The following is a 19,297-nucleotide window of genomic DNA, read 5'->3' as shown; positions in this document are numbered from 1 at the left end:
TCTCCCTTTTACCAAATTATACAAAGCAATTAACAGCTCATTGCAAGAACAGCCTGCTTTCATTGTCAAGCTTCAGTCCAAACAGAACAGCCTTGAAGGTTTGCTGCTAAGGTTGTAGATAGACTGAACAAAGAAGCTGAATCCTCCCTTCAGTGGCGATTTGGTGAGGAGAGAGTCTACCAACAAAACGCTACGAGTGGATGACATTTGTGAAGACTGCAAGTGGATGAGGATGCAATGGAAAGGAGTTCAGGCAGTAAGGGGGATAGTCCTCGACTATCACTGCCTAATTCAAAACCCAACAAGTGTATGGCCGATACCGAAGAACCTGAGGTGATGGAAGTGAGGGCGACCAATTAACTTCCTGGAAAAGACACAATAAAGGAAACTAACATGTTTTTGATCTTTAAGTCGGGGGCCCGACCAGGAGGCATTGTTGGTTCCTAAAGGCCATTGTAAGGGGGATGGAAACCTGGGAAAAAATGAAGATATCCCAACGAGGAAAAGAAAATCTAATGGGTCCAGAGCATTTCTGAGAAATATAAGAACTCCACCGTCCCTTGATCTGCGACAGACATCAAAGAGTCTGAGAAAGGAGCGCATGTTGAAACAAGAGGTTCAGTAATCGATTGAATCGAGTGTACCTACAATTGACTTGAGAAATACTGAAGCAATTGATGATAAGGTGCTCATGTCTGAAACATTTCTGAGCGAACTATTGCTGTTCCTGGATCAAGAGGAAGAAGAGGAGGAGTGGAACAATATGAGCAGGTCTGACTTGGCGGAAATTGAAAGACAAGTTAATCAAAGCCGTCCTAGGCAGCAAGAGCCACAAAACACCAAATCCATGGCCAAGGTTAAGAACCCTTTTGTGGTGCAAACGGATCGGTCCTTTCAGACAATGGAAGAGAAAAGAGCTGAACTGAATGAAATACAAGTGAAGCACGCTCAACCAAATCTGATAAAACCAGTCAATGAGTCAAACAAGAAATGGCCCCTAAGAACACATGAAAGAGTAACACAGCAACTACTGTGGAATCACACTGTGGCAAAGGAAGACCTCAAAGTTTACTTGGAAAAAATATTAGCAGGCCCTAATGCTCCAATTGTGAACCAGCGAAATGTTATGAAATTGTTGTGCTATATTCCTGCCCTCAGACATATAACCACTGAGGACATCAGGGTGGTGGAATTTGTAATAGAGGAAAAAATGGATTGGGTGATTCTCCACTTCAATTCATCTGCAATCAAGGGAACTATGCTAGCCCAGAGTGATAAATTACTTCCTCTGAACAATTATCAGGCAAAGTGTTTAGCTGGCAGGACTGAGAATTCTAAGAGCATTTATTCAGATCAATAGGCCTATTGTAACAAGTAATAAAATGAGATTCTCAACTGAAGAAAGGAATGTTGATGAAGTTCAACTCCAAAAAAAAGAACAGCTCACCTTCTGCCTAAAAAATCTACCCATGCTAAAATGTACAGCAGAGAACCACAGTGCAAAGGAACACTATGTCACTGCCTCAAAATGTGACAAACAATGGGAAATTGAGTCAACTAACTTGGAATGGCTTGCAGGGGCCCTGAGCTAATCCACACAGAAATAGAATGGGCGATATCAAGCAGAAGCGGGCCTCAATAGGATGCTGGAACACAAGAGGGCTTAAGATTCTCCTAGGGGAAGTAGCACTAACCATGGGGCAGTATGACAATGTAGGCTTTCAGGAGACCTGGCTAAGGTCTAACACCTCTTGTGAGGTTTATGAGTCCCACCTAAACCCTGCATCTAAAGAAATTTAGCTAGACCATATTCTGGCCTCCTAACATTGCTAAGGTTGGATGCTGGATCCAGAATGAACAGCCACAAAGTCCTAAGCCCATATATGCCAGCCCTAAAGTTTGTCAGAGGAACAGGATGCTGGAACACAAGAGGGTTTAAGATTCTCCTAGGGGAAGTAGCACTAACCATGGGGCAGTATGACAATGTATGCTTTCAGGAGACCTGGCTAAGGTCTAACACCTCTTGTGAAGTGTATGAGTCCCACCTAAACCCTGCATCTAAAGAAATTTAGCTAGACCATATTCTGGCCTCCTAACATTGCTAAGGATGGATGCTGGATTCAGAATGAACAGCCACAAAGTCCTAAGCCCATATATGCCAGCCCTAAAGTTTGTCAGAGGAACCCTGCCATTGGAAGCAAACTACTTTTTTGTGAATGCCTATTGGAGAGTCAATTTGGGATGGAAAGTAAACTTTAAGCTGATAATGAGTGTCTTAGAGAAAAACCTTGACCGAATGGGAAGTCCCCCGCATTATCATTTGTGGGGACTTCAATATTTGTCTGCTAAATGGAGATGGCTGGCCCCTGAATGAATGTGAAATGGATGGAAAAGCTAGGCATTGGGTTCTAGTAACCTATGCTATTGACCTTTGCATTTTGAATGGTCAATCTGATGGTAATATGCTGTGGTCAATGTTAGGGACAATTCTCAAGAATGTGCTAATTTCCCTTACCTTATGAGACCCCTAGCAACTTTGATGGATTTCTAGGATTTCATGTTTTACCTGGAAAGAGTGTGAGCTTTTTTTCCCACTCTTTCTTGTATTTTGATGTGTGTTTTACTTGTGTGTTCTTTGGTTATGGAGTTTTAAGACAACGCCATAGGCATCACCTTTTTCTGTGTGTCATACAGAACCTTCAGTGCTGTGGCACAGGGATGTATTTCATAATTCGCAAGGTTTATAAAGCTTTCTGGGACTGACTACTGTCTCCCAGAGCATGTATAGTTAAATTGACTTTACTAGTCTCTTTAAGTGTACAGACCCAGCACACACTATCTTCCTAAGAGTGCTGAAGGGGTTGCCTAGCTTCCCCTGAGTCAAAACACTCATGTAACAGTCAAATGTTACCCTTTCCTACTTTAAATGGCTGGACGTAGCGGTTTAGATCAAACTACCATGATTTTTTCCGACCGCAAACAACGGTAGCTAAAAATCCGGTCAGCCACGTTTTTCAATATGAGCCCCAGACCTATCTGTAAAAACAGACTCTGGTTGACTTTTTCCGCCATTTCTTTTAGGAAAGGTGTTTCTTGTGTGTGTCTCTGCGCGCCAAATCAGGTTTGGTCCCTTTGTTCGTTGGCCTTTGGTGGGCTTCAGTGCTGAAGCCCTCCTCTGGCGCCTGAGTGTCTGGGGTGGGCAGAATGTGAGGGAGGTGCCCGAAACTCCCTGTGCTTAGTCTCCATGGAGACCTGAATGCACTCTGATGTGATTTGTCAGCTGGCTATCCGGCAAGGACAGCCACCCTGCTGTGTGAGTGACAGCCAGGCTGGAATGAATGGGGGAAAACTGTTTAAAAGCAGGTCTCTTGGACTTGGAAAGCAGAGTCGAACAATGGAACGAAAGAACCAAAGACGAGCTGAAGGAAGAGGACTGCTGCAACTCCTGGACTACCAGTGAAGCCCTGCTGCAGGTTCAATTTGCCTGAAACTCCATCGACAGATAAGCCCTTCAAGGTTAACTTTTTCCCTTGAGTTTGGTTGGAACAACCAACTCACAAGCCACCTGGACACCAAGCCACCTGGACACCGTCCCCATCTGGTCGAATTTTCTACAGGCTGCTGTTGAAAACAGGATAGCCAGAGGGAAGGAAACCAGCTTGTGGACTTTAAGGCACTCACACCTTAAACCAACATCTTGCTAAAGCTTTTGGCCTCATCCCTGGGCAGTGTAGGAACCTCTCGACATCCTCCGTCTTGCCCCCATGACTGAAGCTCAGGAACAGCAAGATCTGCTCGAACTGCCAGGAACAACTGCCTCAGCAACAGCTGTTCTTCACTTTCAAGGTACTGTGCAACCGCGGTCCAGAAATCTTTTCGGCCATTGGCAAAATTCATGGAAACTTTCTCAACTTCGAAGGCTTGTCCTTCCCTAAACATTCGTCTAACTTTTCGCCTAGCCAAATTCTTCTAAACTCTGTGGAAAAGACTTAACTGTTTGCTACCAGAACTGTGCTATCCTATACAAAGACTCTGAACCATTGACTTTGGCCCAGGCCTATGAACTGAACTGCTGGTTTTAGTTTACTGAAACCTTTTGCCCTGCCTATGCACGCATTTGTGCTGTCTATTCTTATAACCTTGTCTTTTCACCCCTTTATAAAGTATCTGAAGTGCCATTTTGCTCCCACTTCAGGGGAGCTGAACTTGTTCATTTACTTACCAGTTGGGTATTTGTGTTTTATCAATGTGTGGTATTGAGCTGCTCTTGCGAGTGCAATGTTTTCAAACTGGTTCTGACAGGTACATTGCCCTCTGAGTACATCGATTTCAGGACGTCTTTCAGAAAGAACAGGCAAACACACTACCCCCAGACCGACCATACGACTGCCAGATCGATCTTATACTGGGTGCTCAAATCCCATGCACTCGGATCTATGCACTAACTGAGCAGGAAAACCACCATTTGAAGACTTAGCTCGACCAATATCTAGCAAACAGTTTCATTCGACCATCTAAGTCCCCCACAGCTGCACCCCTCTTTTTCATGCCCAAGAAGGAGGTGGACCTGAGGACCTGTATTGACTATCAATCACTGAATCAGATAACAGTAAAAAACAGTATCTGTTACCTCTCATCCCAGATCTCTTGGACCAAGTGAAGGATGCACAGATCTATACCAAACTGGGCCTCAGGGGGCCGTAACAACTGGTACGAGTAAAAGAAGGAGACAAATGGAAAACAGCCTTCCGTACTAAGTATGGTCTCTACGAGTACCAGGTCATGCCCTTTGGGCTTTGTAACGGGCCTGCCGCTTTCCAGTTTTTTATGAACAATGTACTGAGCGAGTTGCTTGACATCTGTGCATTGGTATACATTGATGACATTCTGATATATTCCACCACAAAACAAGAGCATGTCATCCATGTGTGAGCTGTCCGCGAAAAACTCTGACAGCATCAACTCTACAACAAACTGGAAAAGTGTTCCTTTCACGTCTCAGAGGTCGAGTTTTTGGGTTTCATCCTCACCCCTCAAGGTATTTGAATGGACAACCGGAAAGTGGATGCTATTCTCAATTGGCTCTACCATCCTCTGTGAAAGGAATCCAGAGCTTCCTCGATTTGTAAACTTTTATTGCTTTTTCATCCCTAGTTTTTCCCAGATCGTCCACCCGATCATATTCATACTACGAAAACACAAACCTTTCAACTGGTCCACAGAGGCGGAAAGAGCCTTCCAGATGTTGAAAAAATATTTACTGATTTACCGCAGCGCTGATTTTACAACATCCCAAACCAGACCTCCCGTATGTTGTTGAAACTGATGCCTCCAGTATAGCCATGGGAGCTGTTCTCTCACAGAAAAACCCAGAAACAGGTCAATTACATCCTGTGCCGTTGTTGGTCCCGCAAGTTCTCAGCACCTGAATTGAACTACGCTATTACAGATAAAGAACTCCTTGCGATCAAGGCAGCATTCAAGGTCTGGAGACACTACCTCTTGGGAGCTAGACATAAGGTCAAAGTAATCACAGATCATTGTAATATGCAATACCTGAAATCAGCCAGGCCGCAATCATCACACCAACTTCGGTGGGCTCTATTCTTCGCAGAATACGACTATGTCATCACATACTGCCCAGGAGTATGCAATGGTAAGGTTGATGCCTTATCTCGTCTAGGTAAGGGTGAAGATGCATATGCAACATCAGATCCAGTAGCCATTATCCCAGAAGAAAAACATCTGGGTTCACTCATAGCAGCATCTCCCTTGGATGACCTGAAGACCGAAGTCCGACGTCTTATGGACAAAGAAAAACTACAAACATGGACTACGAGGAGCATTCAACACACAGTTGTGGACGGGTTACCATACTACCTGGGATGCCTTTATCTTCTGATTAAGAGCTTACAGGAACAGGTTGTCTCAGGTTATCACAATGCATCATTAGAAGGACATCCAGGAGTAGCCAAAACACTGGCTAAGATCAGAAGGAACTACTGGTGGCCAACCTGGCAGAAAGATGTAACCCATTTTGTGTTATCATGCAGGATCTGTGCACAAAACAAATCTCAGAAACAGAAACCAGCAGATCTATTACACACTTTGGCAGTTCCACCCACACCATGGCACACATTGTCACTCAACTTCATCACGTTTCTTCCTCCTTGTAATGGCGACAACACTGTCTTAGTCATAGTAGACTTGTTCTGTAAAATGGCCTACGTTATACCTCTGAAAGGCCTGCCAACAGCAGCAACCCTGGCAAAGGCCTTCTTAGAGCAAATTGGCCGACTACATTGATTCCCATCAATACTGATTTCTGACCAGGGCAGTCAGTTTGTCTCGAAGATCTGGAAAAAGAGTTGCACATCAAAATCACCCAAGTCCTCAAAAATGCAACGGAACATCTAACAAGGGCCAAAGAAAGACACGGGAAATGTGTAGGTCAACATCAGAAAAATGCTCCTACATACCAATTCGGGGACGCAGTGTGGTTGGCCTCTAAACATGTTCCCCTAAAAGGGTCCTGAACATTCCACTCTAGAGATTTGGTTCCATATACCATTGAAGCTGTAATAAACCATGTAGCCATGAAACTAACCTTGCCCTCAAACATGCAAATTCATCTGGTGTTCCATGTTTCCCTCTTGAAACCAGTCAAACCCGGCACTCGAATCAAAACGCCTCCAGCTCCCATCATAATAGATGGTGAACCTGAATGTGAAGTTAAGAATATCCTGGACTCCAAAACAGTCAGATCCAAGTTATACTACCTAGTTGACTGGAAGGGATACGGACCACAAGACAGGACGTGAGCACCCAGTGACCACATCCACGTCCCTCACCTAGTAAAAAGGTTCCGTCGTAATAACCCAAATAATCCAGGACCAGAGGGAAAACCATCCTAAAGAGGGGCCTTAGAGGGAGTACCCGCACAGCTACCAGTCCAGCTTCATCCGTACCCGCACATTCACTGGCTTGCTGTTCTCATAATGCTGTGGTCCACCACCCGGAAAGAATGCTTGTGGTACCGCCCCGTCAAAACCCAGTGGAACACAGAGGGGAGTCACATGAACATTGTCATGGCGCCTTTGACACCAGGCTCATGGTGTGACTGGGGACTGAATCACTTCTTGTTCCCCCCAACATGGCTGTCTAGTGAGCCATGGACTTCCTCACACACGTGCTCCAGTGTTTGTGTGTGGCTGCCTATATAAGCTACGCCCTAACCCTGAACCTCGCTTTGCGTTACTCTGCTAAATGCAGCGTGATGCTCAATGGGATCCTGTAACTTGAAACAAGAAGAAAAAAACACTGTTAGATCCAGAATCCATGTGAATAATTCCTGCATATCAGCATTGGACTTACCTGCTATTCCTGTCATTTCAGATCGAGTACTCAGCGTCTTCAGCCACCACACTTGTCAGCATCTTTTCCCACATCAGCCACGTACAAATCACTGCATCAACACAATCAAATCCTGCAAAAGAAAAGCAAGACACAGTTAGTAAATTGGACATTAAAGAATGCCGCCCATCAAAGGCAACACAAGTCTAGTTAAAATAACAGATCGACCGAACCTGCATCTGTAAACTGGCATTCAAAGAGTTCCGTGCATCAAAGGCAGTGTGAGCCTAGTCGCCTACAGTTTGCATTCCCCGTTAGAACTCAGAACATCAAAGTGAGGACAGACCGGCAGACAAGCGGTAACTGGCCTGCCGCCTGCTACAAATGCAATACCGGCTTTCTGTCCTAGCCAAGAAGAGAGCTCATATAAAAGCCTGCATCTCTGTGGCAGCTAACAACTCAGCTGAACTCTTTAAAACCTGCAAGGAACTGGCCAATCCTGCCGCAGTCTCTTCCTCTCCTGTCCCTTCCCAAGTCTTCTGCACGGCACTGGCTTCTCACTTCATCTCTAAAACTCAGGACATCCTGTCCTCACTCTCCTCCGATCGTCCCCTCCCTCTACTCCCTGCTCTCCCTCTGGCCTTTCTGCAGCCACCTCTCCTCCCTCCTTCTCTGCCTTTCCCCTGTTCTCCGCAGACAAGGTTTCTAGACAAGTCTGATCAATGAAAGTCTTGTCAAAACAGGTTCACCCCTGTTACTCCAAAACTATCAAGCAGCACATCGACTCTCTGGCTCCTACCCTGGCTGATTTCTGCAATAACTCCTTTGCCACTGGAGTCTTCCCATCCCCCCTGAAGCACTCCCTTGCACACCCTCTTCTTAAGAAACCTTCTACCGGCCCATCTCCATCACTCCCTTCCTTGGCAAGCTCCTGGAGAAACTGGCCATCTCCCAACTTAATCTCCACACTGAATCTGTTGGTTGTCTTCATGACCATCAGTCTGGCTTCAGAGCTGCCAGAAGCATGGACACTGCTCTCCTGAACATCCGTGGAGACCTGCTCTCCAACCTTGACTCCAATAACCTTTGCGTCCTCATCCTGCTTGATCTCTCTTCTGCCTTTGATACTATCACCCATGCCATCCTGCTCTTCACTGTGATAACCGGGGTATCACTGGTCAGGCTCTGGCATGGCTGACTTCTTTCCTCTCTCCGACTGACCCTCCCAAGTCCACTCCACTATCTTTTTCTCTACATGTGGTGTCCCCCAGGGGTCTAACCTCAGTCCCTGGCTGTTCAACCAATACCTGGTACTTCTGGCCCACTGCATAGCTGCTCTCTGACGCAACTTTCAGTGCTACGTGGATGACACCCAGCTCATCTTCAGGCAACCCTCGGCCTCCTCTTCTACTTCACTCATCTCTGATTATCTGTCTGCTATCCAGGAGTCGTGTGCCGCCAATGACCTCTGGCTTAATGCCAGTAAGACTGAGATTCTCCTCATCAGCACACCCACTCCCTCCTTTCCTGTAGCTCTCTGGCCGGCCTCTCTTGGCCCACTTCCTGTTCCCACCTGAAAGGGTAAAAACCTTGGGGTCATCTTCGACTCCACACTCTCCTTCTCTCCTCACATCTCTGACGTCTCTAAGAAGTCACACTACCATCTGCACCTTCTCAGAGGTATTTTCCTTTCCTCTCCTTCCCCCAGAATCTCACTGTCTCAAGAACTCTGGTTCTCTCCAGGCTGGACTATTGCAACAGCCTCTTTCTAAATATGCCTGCTCCTACTCTCCGCCCTCTGCAACTTATCCAGAACAGGACTGCGAGACATGTCCTTGACCTCAAGCCCAGGGATTGTATCTCTCCAGGACTGAAATCTCTGCACTGGCTCCCAGTGGCTGCAAAGATTAAGTTCAAAATCCTCTGCATCGTCCACAAGGCCTTCTGGGACCTGCGGCCTCAATACCTTCAACTCTCTGTTCCTAAATACCTTCCTTCTCGAGCTCTTCGCTCATCTGACTCCAACTCCCTCTGGGCCAGTCACTTCTCCAAGCAATGAGTTGGTGGCAGATCTCTTTCTTCGGCTGGGGCCTCCGTCTGGAAAAGCCTCCCCGCCTCCCTGAAACTTGAGGAGAATCCTCTTCGGTTCCGGAAGCACCTCAAAACCTTTCTCTTTGTATCAGGCTCTTTCTCCTCCTTTCCCTTGCTGATTTCCTGGCTGACACTGAAACTGCAATGGTTACCTGGCCACCATCTGATCGCAGGCCCAGATCCCTCCCCCGCCAGTCGCACTCCTAAACTGCCTTCCTGGCAACCTCTACACTTGGTGACTGTTTTCTGTACCCCTATGGTCCCACTACCAGCACTTGACACCTGTTGTCTGCACTTACCCTTTCACTTGCCACCTGCTGGCAGTACTTTTACTTATTGTTATTTATTGTCTTATCCCATGTACTGCACTGTCCTCTCCCTCTTACCCCCGCACTTCTTCTCCTTCCCCTTCCCATGCACTTGTGCGATCTGAATGACACCTGGCCTAGTAGGATTATTGTCTGTCTTCCCTCTGTTCCCCCTCCCTTGCCTCGTTACACCTTGAAATACTTGTGTATAGCTGTGTTATTAATGCCTTATCATATCATATTATATCATATCATTGCCATATTGTTACATCGTGCTACATCAGCACAGACAGCACGGAAGCCAGGAATAACACGAAAAGGACCACCAGCAAGAAACGTGACCAATCACCACAATAAATACATTTCTACAGCCAACGCTGCAGCAGGACTGGGACTGGCTTTAATCTCATGAACCAGTGATGTAATTTGGTTCCACTAAACAAAGGAGCACGGAAATGTGCGCCCCTTCTGAGAAGAAGCAGGAGAGAGTGCTTACCTACTAATGTCACCAGGTGAGCGGACTCCAGAGGAGGGATGGGAAAGACAAGAAACCATTGGGGGGAAAGGAATAGGAGGGATCTGATAACTGTTAATCCTTATTCTCCTTGTTGTAGGACTTGATACATGGTGAGTGCTGATCTAAGGGAAGAGGGAAGATCAGGCATCCAGCACACACCCAATAAGTACCCTTGCTGAGGCTCCAGCTGTCCCTGCAGAGATAAGGTGAGCGTAACAGATGGAGAGGAGGGCGGAAACACAAGCTCTCATCTGTTAACCTCTTGTAAAGCGCTTACAGCTGTACAGTCTGGCCTCTTGGGAGCGTCAACTACCTTGATGCTAACCTTAACGACAGATACATGGTGGAAATGGATCCTTTTGGGAGGAAGAACAAGTATAGTTCTCGGGGATATGAAACTGGTAGAGTATGTGTTCAAAAAGGAAACTGTAACTGTATCTCTGCCTGCTGAGTAAACGGAAAAAAAGGGAGTTTAACATTGACACAAATGACAACAATTTGGAGGAACCTTGCATAGAGATCGGTGCAATATATAAGCCAGAGGAATTTCCTAATTTTAAGATTTTGTTTTAAAAAATGCTTTTAAAACTGTAATGTGAAAGATTTTATTTGTGGAATGTGCAAAACCAATAAACATTTAAAAAATAAAAAATAAAAAAATGTTTATTTTGGTATTTTGCAATGGTGGTGTTTGTTGTATTTTTATAGGGTCAGACTAATTTTTTAGTACCGCCTAACAATGATTTCAACAGGTTCACTTACAACAAACAAATACTGGACCTAATGCACTCTCAATAAATGGTTCCACAAAAAGTAAAGTAAGCAATTGAAAAACAACACATTCAGTCAGCCTCTCTGACTAAAACAATTCACTACAAACACACACACACACACACGCATAAAGCACCTCTGAAAGGCTGAACTCCCACAAGTAGTGTATCTTATGTTTTGCCACATGTGGTTAAATGAGAATTACCGCCCACAGTAAAATAGGCTTACCACCTGTTGGGCTTCAGTCCATATGTTAACAATCATTCGCACACATAATGAAATGCTAGTACATTTTGTTTTTCTCTTTATGACTTTATAACATTTTAAAATTCATAACATGACCAAACAGTTGCATTCTGGTGTACTCCTTTGCATAGACTTATATTTAAACATGGATAAAATGTATTTCATTAGAGAGCTCGCTGTTAGGGAGAATTCTCATAAATGTGCCAATTTCTCCCACCTTAGAGACCTCCAGCTCTTTTGCTAAACTTTGGGACTTTGAACTTTTAATTCTGTTTGTTTTCTGTCTGTATTTTCTTTGGTTATGACAACTCCATATGCATCATCTTTTACATGTGTGTCCCACAGCACCCTTAGTTCATTGGCACAGGGACACCTTTTCAGGCTTTCCCAAGGTTTAAATACTTTCTCTGGGATAAACTACTGTTTCCCAGAGTAAGTAAAGTGAAATTGAGGTACTAGTCTTTTTAAATTCCTAGACCCAGCACACCCTATCAATAGAGTACTGGAGGGGTTATTTAGTATCCCCTGTATCTAGATACTCACGTAGCACTCAAATGCTACCCTTTCCTATCAAAATAGCTGGTGGCAGTGGTTTTACAACAAACTACCATGATTTTTCCAGACTGCGAACACCGGTAGCGTTCAATCGCGGGAGCCATGTTTTTTAAGATGGCATCTGAGCCCCCTGTGTAAAAACAGGACCCGGTCTTCTTTTCTCATAGTTTCTTTGTGGAAAGGTCCTTCTAGTGTTTTGCTCTGAGCGCCAAACCAGGTTTGGTTCCTTTGTTCATTCGCCTTGGGCGGGATTCAGGAGTGAAGGCCGCCTCTGGCGCCAGAGTGTCTGGGGTGGGCAGGAAGTGAGGGAGGTGCCTGAAACACCCTGTGCTTAGTCTCCTAGGAGACCCAAATGCACTCTGGCGTGATTGGCTGGGTGACTGTCAGGCAAGGACAGCCACCCTGCTGGGTGAGTGGCAGCTAGGCTGGAATGAATGAGAGGAAACTGGATAAAAAGGCATGGCTCTTGGCTTGGAAGGCAGAGTCGACCACTGGAACAAAAGTACCGAAGACAAGCTTGAAGAGGACAGCTGCTGCAACTCTTGGACCATTGGTTTGCCCAGTGAAGCCCTGCTGCAGGTCTGAATCACGAAGTTCATCTCGACAGAGAAGCCCTGCAAGGACAAATTCTCCTTTTGAGTTGGTAGGACCAATCAAATCAACACTAAGCCACCAGGATACCATTCTCGGAGCTGGTTGTATTTTCCTCAGAGTGCTGCATGAAACTGAATAAAGAGGGATACCAGTTTGTGTGCTTGACTACAGCTATGGGAATTGAAGATTTGCCAGTTGACAGCTTTTTGACCAGTCCCAGTGCAGGAGTCCCCAAACGTCCTCCCTCTTTACCCACGAGTGAGGCCCAGGGACAGCGAGATCTACAGGAACTGCCAGGAACAGAGGTCTCCAGCTGCATCTTTTTATTCATTTGTAAAGGTACTGTCAAATCAGACTGAGAATACTTAAGTCTCGTGGTGAAAGTGCTTGACACTTTCCCAACTCACAGGCCTAATCAGCTTGTGACCCAACATTTGATTCTTCTTGCTACAAACAATTCTGAAGAACTGTTGCATAGACTTTTCCGTTTATCTACCAGAACTGCTTTACCCTATCCAAGACTTTAGCCTAGCCTATTGAATTTAATTGACTCATCTGGTGAACTCTAAATATCTGCACTGCCTAAGAAATAACTGTATTCTTTCATGTTCTTAATAACCTATGAGTTTCTGCTCCTACTTCAAAGTACTCTGAATGCCATTTTGCTCCTCCTTCAAAGTAGTCTGAATGCCTCAGAAACTTAAAGTGTATAGTACTGAAGCATATTTGTGTATGATATTTAACTTCCTCCTTCTAGTGAATGTTTTATAAGTGACTGTTGAATAAATTAATAAGTGTTTAACCAAGACACCTTGAGTGTAAGAGTTTATTTGAACACCTGTGATTGTAGACCTCTGTGTAACATCCTTAAAGCTCACATTCCCTATTGAGATAAGCCTGGCTGCTCAGCTCTGCTACCAACAACTGTGTAGTACAGACCTATACCAAAGGTTAGTTTTGCTTACACCTGTAGTCCTAGTTGTGTGTAGTGGTCCCAAAGGGTACTGCATACAAACTTTACCCAACACTTGCACACATTAAATAACTTTTCTAATTACAAGCTTCAGTCACATGTGTTTGCTGGCTGGCTAACGCACGGTCTGATGTAACCATGAATGTTTCTCTCATACAATTCTTTCCAGCTATAAAATGGGAATCCACGCAAAATATAGATTGTGAATTACTTTCAGGAAACAAACATATTTCTATTACACAATCTGTAAGCATTTCCCATGAACACTACACGCCCCTCAATAACTGTTATTTTTAACTAGATTAGCTGGCGTTATTCCTGACTGAGCTTGGCAGTAAATCCTCCCCAGCCTTTCTGCCTGCCTCGCACAGGGTCAACCCAGATAAGGATTAATGAGACTTTGTAGCTCTGCTAAGTATTACCAACCCAGGAGAGAAACTGCTTCAGCCTTAGCTTGCCCAGCACTAGCCCTCTGCTTCCTTCCTCAATCAGTGCCCGAAGAGGAATGCCCCCACTCTGCCTTAAAACCCTTTTTATGAAACCCCCTGCCACTCCAGAAAAACACCTTCTCTTAACCAGATTCACCCACTAAAACATCACACGAATTCCTCATTACCTCTCATTGTGCTAAATGCATTGCTGAAGAGCAAAGAAAAAGATACATCTCTCTTGCACTTCCGGCTCCAAGACAAAGCCATGTCTTTAGAATGGATCTTCACATTTTTCAGCTTACCACACAGTGCAGATTCAGCCTGCACTTTTAAAGTTCATTTTTCTTCCCATTTTCAGAGCATCAGGCATTTTTCTCAATCTGCACCCAGCTTATATTGTGGACTAGTTTGCACTAAATGTTATAATGGGATTGAGTTACATGTTAGTTGGGGTTGGGTTAATTAGTATGTTAGATTCATGTTAGTTTTATATTTTAATGCAACTCAGCTCATAAAAAATAGCATCATGGAGCAAAGTGATCAATTTCTAGCATGTGCTTGTTCTGTGCATTGGCACTATTCAAATCCAGCTTGAGACTCAAACTCTTCAGTCATTAAGAAGTCTCACACCCTTGGCCCTAGATAAAACTCAAGTCCTCACTAAAATTTGAATGCTGAAATGCGGAGTCTATATGTTGAAATGCAGTGTCCAAATGTTGAAATATGCAGTCTAGGGGCCTCATTACAAGGAAGCCGGTCTGGAAACCTACAGTGCTGGTAGTTTCGTACCAGCACCCTTTTCCGAACCGTCACAGTCTGAGTCGGGATGCTGGTAACACCGGTACCGCAAGTGACCCGCTGCATCGGGAAACACCATTGCTGGTATCTGTGGAGTGCTGCTTCAGCCGTGCCTGCCGTACCGGCATGCCGTTACTAAGTGCACATTACGAGCAACACAGAAATGCAATTACAGGCATGGACATGCTCGTATCAACCTGAAATTGATGCTGCTAACACCGGCATCACAGACCAGGTCATGTGTGTAGAAACATGCCACGGTGCATACCAGCACACAATCAGATAGCTGCATGGGATATCACAACTCTGTTTTTCACGTGTCCTGTTCCAGGTCATTGATGCACTCATGCAGTACGTTCAAGACCACATCAGTCTACCCAGAGCAGCAGACCAGTTCAATTTCACGGACATGGCCTTCCATGCCCTTGCAGGCTTGCTGAATGTCATTGGTGCCTTGGACTGCACACATGTGGAGCTGATGGTCAGGCATGCTGTGGAGGCTGTGTACCACAACAGAAAACGATATTTGTATTTTGTATTTTATTAGGGTTTATATAGCGCTTTACTCCAAAGCGCTTTACATAAGGACAAAAAAGAATACGTAACAAGCATTAACAACAATGAATCAAGTATCGGAAAACAGTAATTAGAACAATTTACATTCACTGAACAATATAATTTACTGAACAATAACAATATCATTCACTGAACGTGCAGATGGTGTGTGATGCCCACCTCATCATCACTCATTGCTGTGACAGATTTCCTAGTTCAACCCGTGACTCCATGGTGCTCCACAACTCCACGCCGACTCGGTACATGTCACGTCACGGTGGACAGCGTACCTGGCTGCTGGATGAGTCCAACTACAAGGCCATGAGCACATTTCAATGGGGTGGGCATGAAACAGCATAGTGTACTTGGCTGCTGGGTGAGTCCAACTACAAGGCCACAAGCACATTTGAATGGCGTTTGGGGGCATGAAACATGATAGTGTACCTAGCTGCTGGATGAGTCCAACAACAAGACAATGAGCATATTTGAATTTGGGGCATGTATAACACACATCACCAGTGGCTGCGCACATTGAATGCTTCATTCCATCTTACATTCCACTTACCCGTGCTCCTTAAATAACAAGAACACCATGAAATGGAACATGTGCAGGATAGGGAGTGTAATTGAGACTGGTTGCCATGAATAGGACTAATTCTCCTGAATCAAGCCAACAGTTCCACATGTACAGTCAGTAAATGAAATGGGACAAGTATGTATTTTGTGGTCCGCGTGCATTAAACATGAACGTGTACAGGTGTGATTGAAGCTATTACACAGTTATAGCATGCCTCAGTGCAAGGCCTTGACAGGAGTCCCACAATCTTTGAAAACAATCCAGTGCATGCATTTGAGCAGCTATTGTTTACAACTATGAACAAGAAAACAACATTTACCTCAATGCACCACAACAGATTGAAAACATGAAGCAATAACCCAGTAAAGCAAACACACAACATTTTCTCTGTATTCTCAAGTATTGTTCTCTGTCTGTCTGATGGACAGACAGAGAACAATACTGCACCCTCACACATAACAGTGTTTGTGAACACACCAATTGTCCATGTCCCCTGCATGTTAGAACCACAAAATCACACATGCTTCTCATTTCTAATGTAAAAGTGCACTAGTACATGGACTTCTTGTTAACTTTTCCGTCATAACACAAGAATGATAGATGCAGTTTACCAATTTCTGCCTTTGGTATTACAAAGGTCGGAGGTCATGTTGCCTGTGAATGGCCCAAGTGAATGCCACTGTAAACCACACCCCCCCACACACATTTTTACATGGTGCATTTCAGGTACTTGATACAGGACATATGTTAGCTGAACTAAATATTGCATGTGCAAGTCTATCCACTGAAATGGAAACTATAGAGCCTGTGCCAACATCACATGGAGAGAGGAATGACATTGTACACTTTCTATTGCTCGCTGCAGGTGATGCTGGTTACCCCCTGTCGCCATGCTTGATGAGACCCATGAGGCAACCACACAACAGCCACGAGCAGGCATACAATGGTGCCCAGGTATGTACATGGGGCACAATTGAAGAGAAATTTGGCCTGTTGAAGGCAAGGTTCCACTACCTAAGCAGATCGAGGGTAGCACTAATGTACAGTCCAGAAAAGGTGGGATAGATAGTGCTTGCCTGTCCCATGTTGCACAACATGTGCAACAGACACAACTTCCCCCTGCCCCCTGACATGAACATGCACCCACCTAAGGCTGAGGATGACAGTGATGATGATCAGGAAATTGGCCAGCGCCGTGACGGAGTGGATGGACGTGTTGCACAGGATGAACTTATACAGCACTACTTCTAATCACCTGTCACACACGTGTCACAGGCCACCTTGCGCACTAGGCACTGGAAATTGCACATAAATAAATAAAATCACTCCGAATAATGAATGTCCAGTCATAATTTCAGTTTGCCACACCAGTTATATTTTGTGATTAGAAACTATGTACAATTGTTAAGTTGCTATACCAGTAATACTGTGCACCACAAAAATCCCTCCCCACAACCCCTCCCCAACTATCCCTCCCCACAACCCCTCCCCAGCTATCCCTCTCCAAACCCCCTCCCCAACTATACCTCCTCACACACCCTCCCCAACTATCCCCCCCATACCCCTCACCAAACAATCCATGGCCAAATGCAGTCCTGTATAACTGTACATTAGCAACATTCTCAGACAGGGAACCCATGTATTCGTGACCTATTTGCAGTCCCTTTTAAGCTACAGGGTGCGGCTTTGTGCAGGCCAAGACAGCCACACTGAGCAACGCATGGGCTGCTCTGTACTGAAATCCCTGGTGTGGTGCTAGTGAAGGGAGCCAGTAGTGTTAACAGGGGCCGTCAGTCCAGGAAGGCCTGGAGCAACATGGCCATCATTTTGGCTATTGAGGACATGACACTGTTGCCCTCACTCACCCTGCGTGACATTTCGCCTAGAACTGGCCTGCACACTCTCCCACATCAGTTGTGCCTCATTAAGGTGCTGTTTCACAAGTGATGTCAGAGCATCCTGGCATTGCTCCTTCCATGGCAGGTGCCCTTTTATGTCCCTCACACTGCAGAAGGGTGGAGGTTGGGGGCTCTTTGGGATCATGGGGCTGAAGGGCATGGCCTCTTCGCGGCTGTGGTTTGTGTCACCAGTTTCGGCTCCAGGATCATCACCAGTGTTTTCCTAAGGACATCCTTGTGCATGTCCTTGCGGCTGGGCTCGAGGTGCCAATGGGATCGGAGGCAACTGGGCTGCAGGTGCCACTGGGATTGGAGGCAGCTGGGCTGCAGGTGCAACTGGAATCAAGGGCGGCTGGGCTGTAGGTGCCACTGGGATCAGAGGCGGCTGGGCTGCAGGTGCCACTGGGATAGGATGTGGCTGGGCTGCAGGTGCCACTTGGATCGGAGGTGGCTGGGCTGCAGGTGCCACTGTGATCGGAGGTGGCTGGAGGGAAGCGGATGGGTTTGCACTTTCAAGTCTGCCTGTTGAGGCAGGGGAGTCCTCTGTCGAGGTGGTGGTGGTCCTTCTACGGCAAGGCCTGGTGGCCCTCAATGTACTTGATTGGCCAGCCTCATTGCCAGATGATGTACCTGAGGGAGTCAGAAAGGCAGGGCATCAATGAAGGGTGTGGATTGATGAGACAGAAATGAATGCTATTACTTTTTGATGACAGTGCTGTGTCATGGACATGGTGGGGGACATGGCATGGTGCACACATGCTTGTGTCAGGGAAACTGTGCGGGTGGATGTGTGATGTACTTACATGGTGTATGCAGTGGTGCTTTCATAGTGTACTTGTGTTTTCAGGGTAGGGTCTTAGGGGTGTGGCACACAAAGCTGTATGATGTTGTGTTGTGGCTGGTTGGTTGTGCCATGGATGTGCCTGCTGCCTGTGGCACTTACTGCATCAGTGATGATTTGGCAACATGGGTCATGGTGGATGGGAGGAGGTGGGTGGTCACGTGTTTCCTTGGTGTGTGCGGCTGGTCATTTGTTGGTGGTGTAGTTGCTTGGCATTGACGTGACTTTGGGCCTGTGCTAGCACAGCAGTAACAACACAAGTTAGGCTGTGGCAGGGGGATGTGTGTCTGAGTGCCTGCAGGAGCATTTTATGAGGACAATGCAGGGGGCCTGTGATACGTTCACTGTGTGAGTGGTATATTAATGAGGGTTGCGTGCAAGGTGTATGTGGATGTGTGTAACCAAGTTGTAGGGGGGCAGCAGGCCTGTACTGGCAACACAAAAATCATGGCACAAAAATAACAAAGAACAATAAACAATCCTGTTACTGTCAATACTGTTTCTTTACATGTATGTGATCAGTTCTTGTTCATAGAAAAACTACAATTGTTATCCCCATGATCTACATATGTTTCGGTCTTCTATGGACTATTTGGTCTGTTGTTTTTTCGACCTTCCTCAGGATCTTGGAACCACAGTTCCTGGTTCCCACAGTAACTGAATAAAATGTCTTCTGGGATACGACTTGCTAACCAAAAATGTGTCAAGGGTAGTGTTGATGCCGGTAATCAATCCACCAGGACCCTGCTAATAATTTGCAGACACATGAAAATTATCTTTTAGCTGTAG

This window comes from Ambystoma mexicanum, chromosome 5p (genome assembly GCF_040938575.1).
Source record: "Ambystoma mexicanum isolate Mex_15411 chromosome 5p, UKY_AmexF1_1, whole genome shotgun sequence".
NCBI lineage: Eukaryota > Metazoa > Chordata > Amphibia > Caudata > Ambystomatidae > Ambystoma > Ambystoma mexicanum.
Note: the sequence above shows the minus strand (reverse complement) of the source record.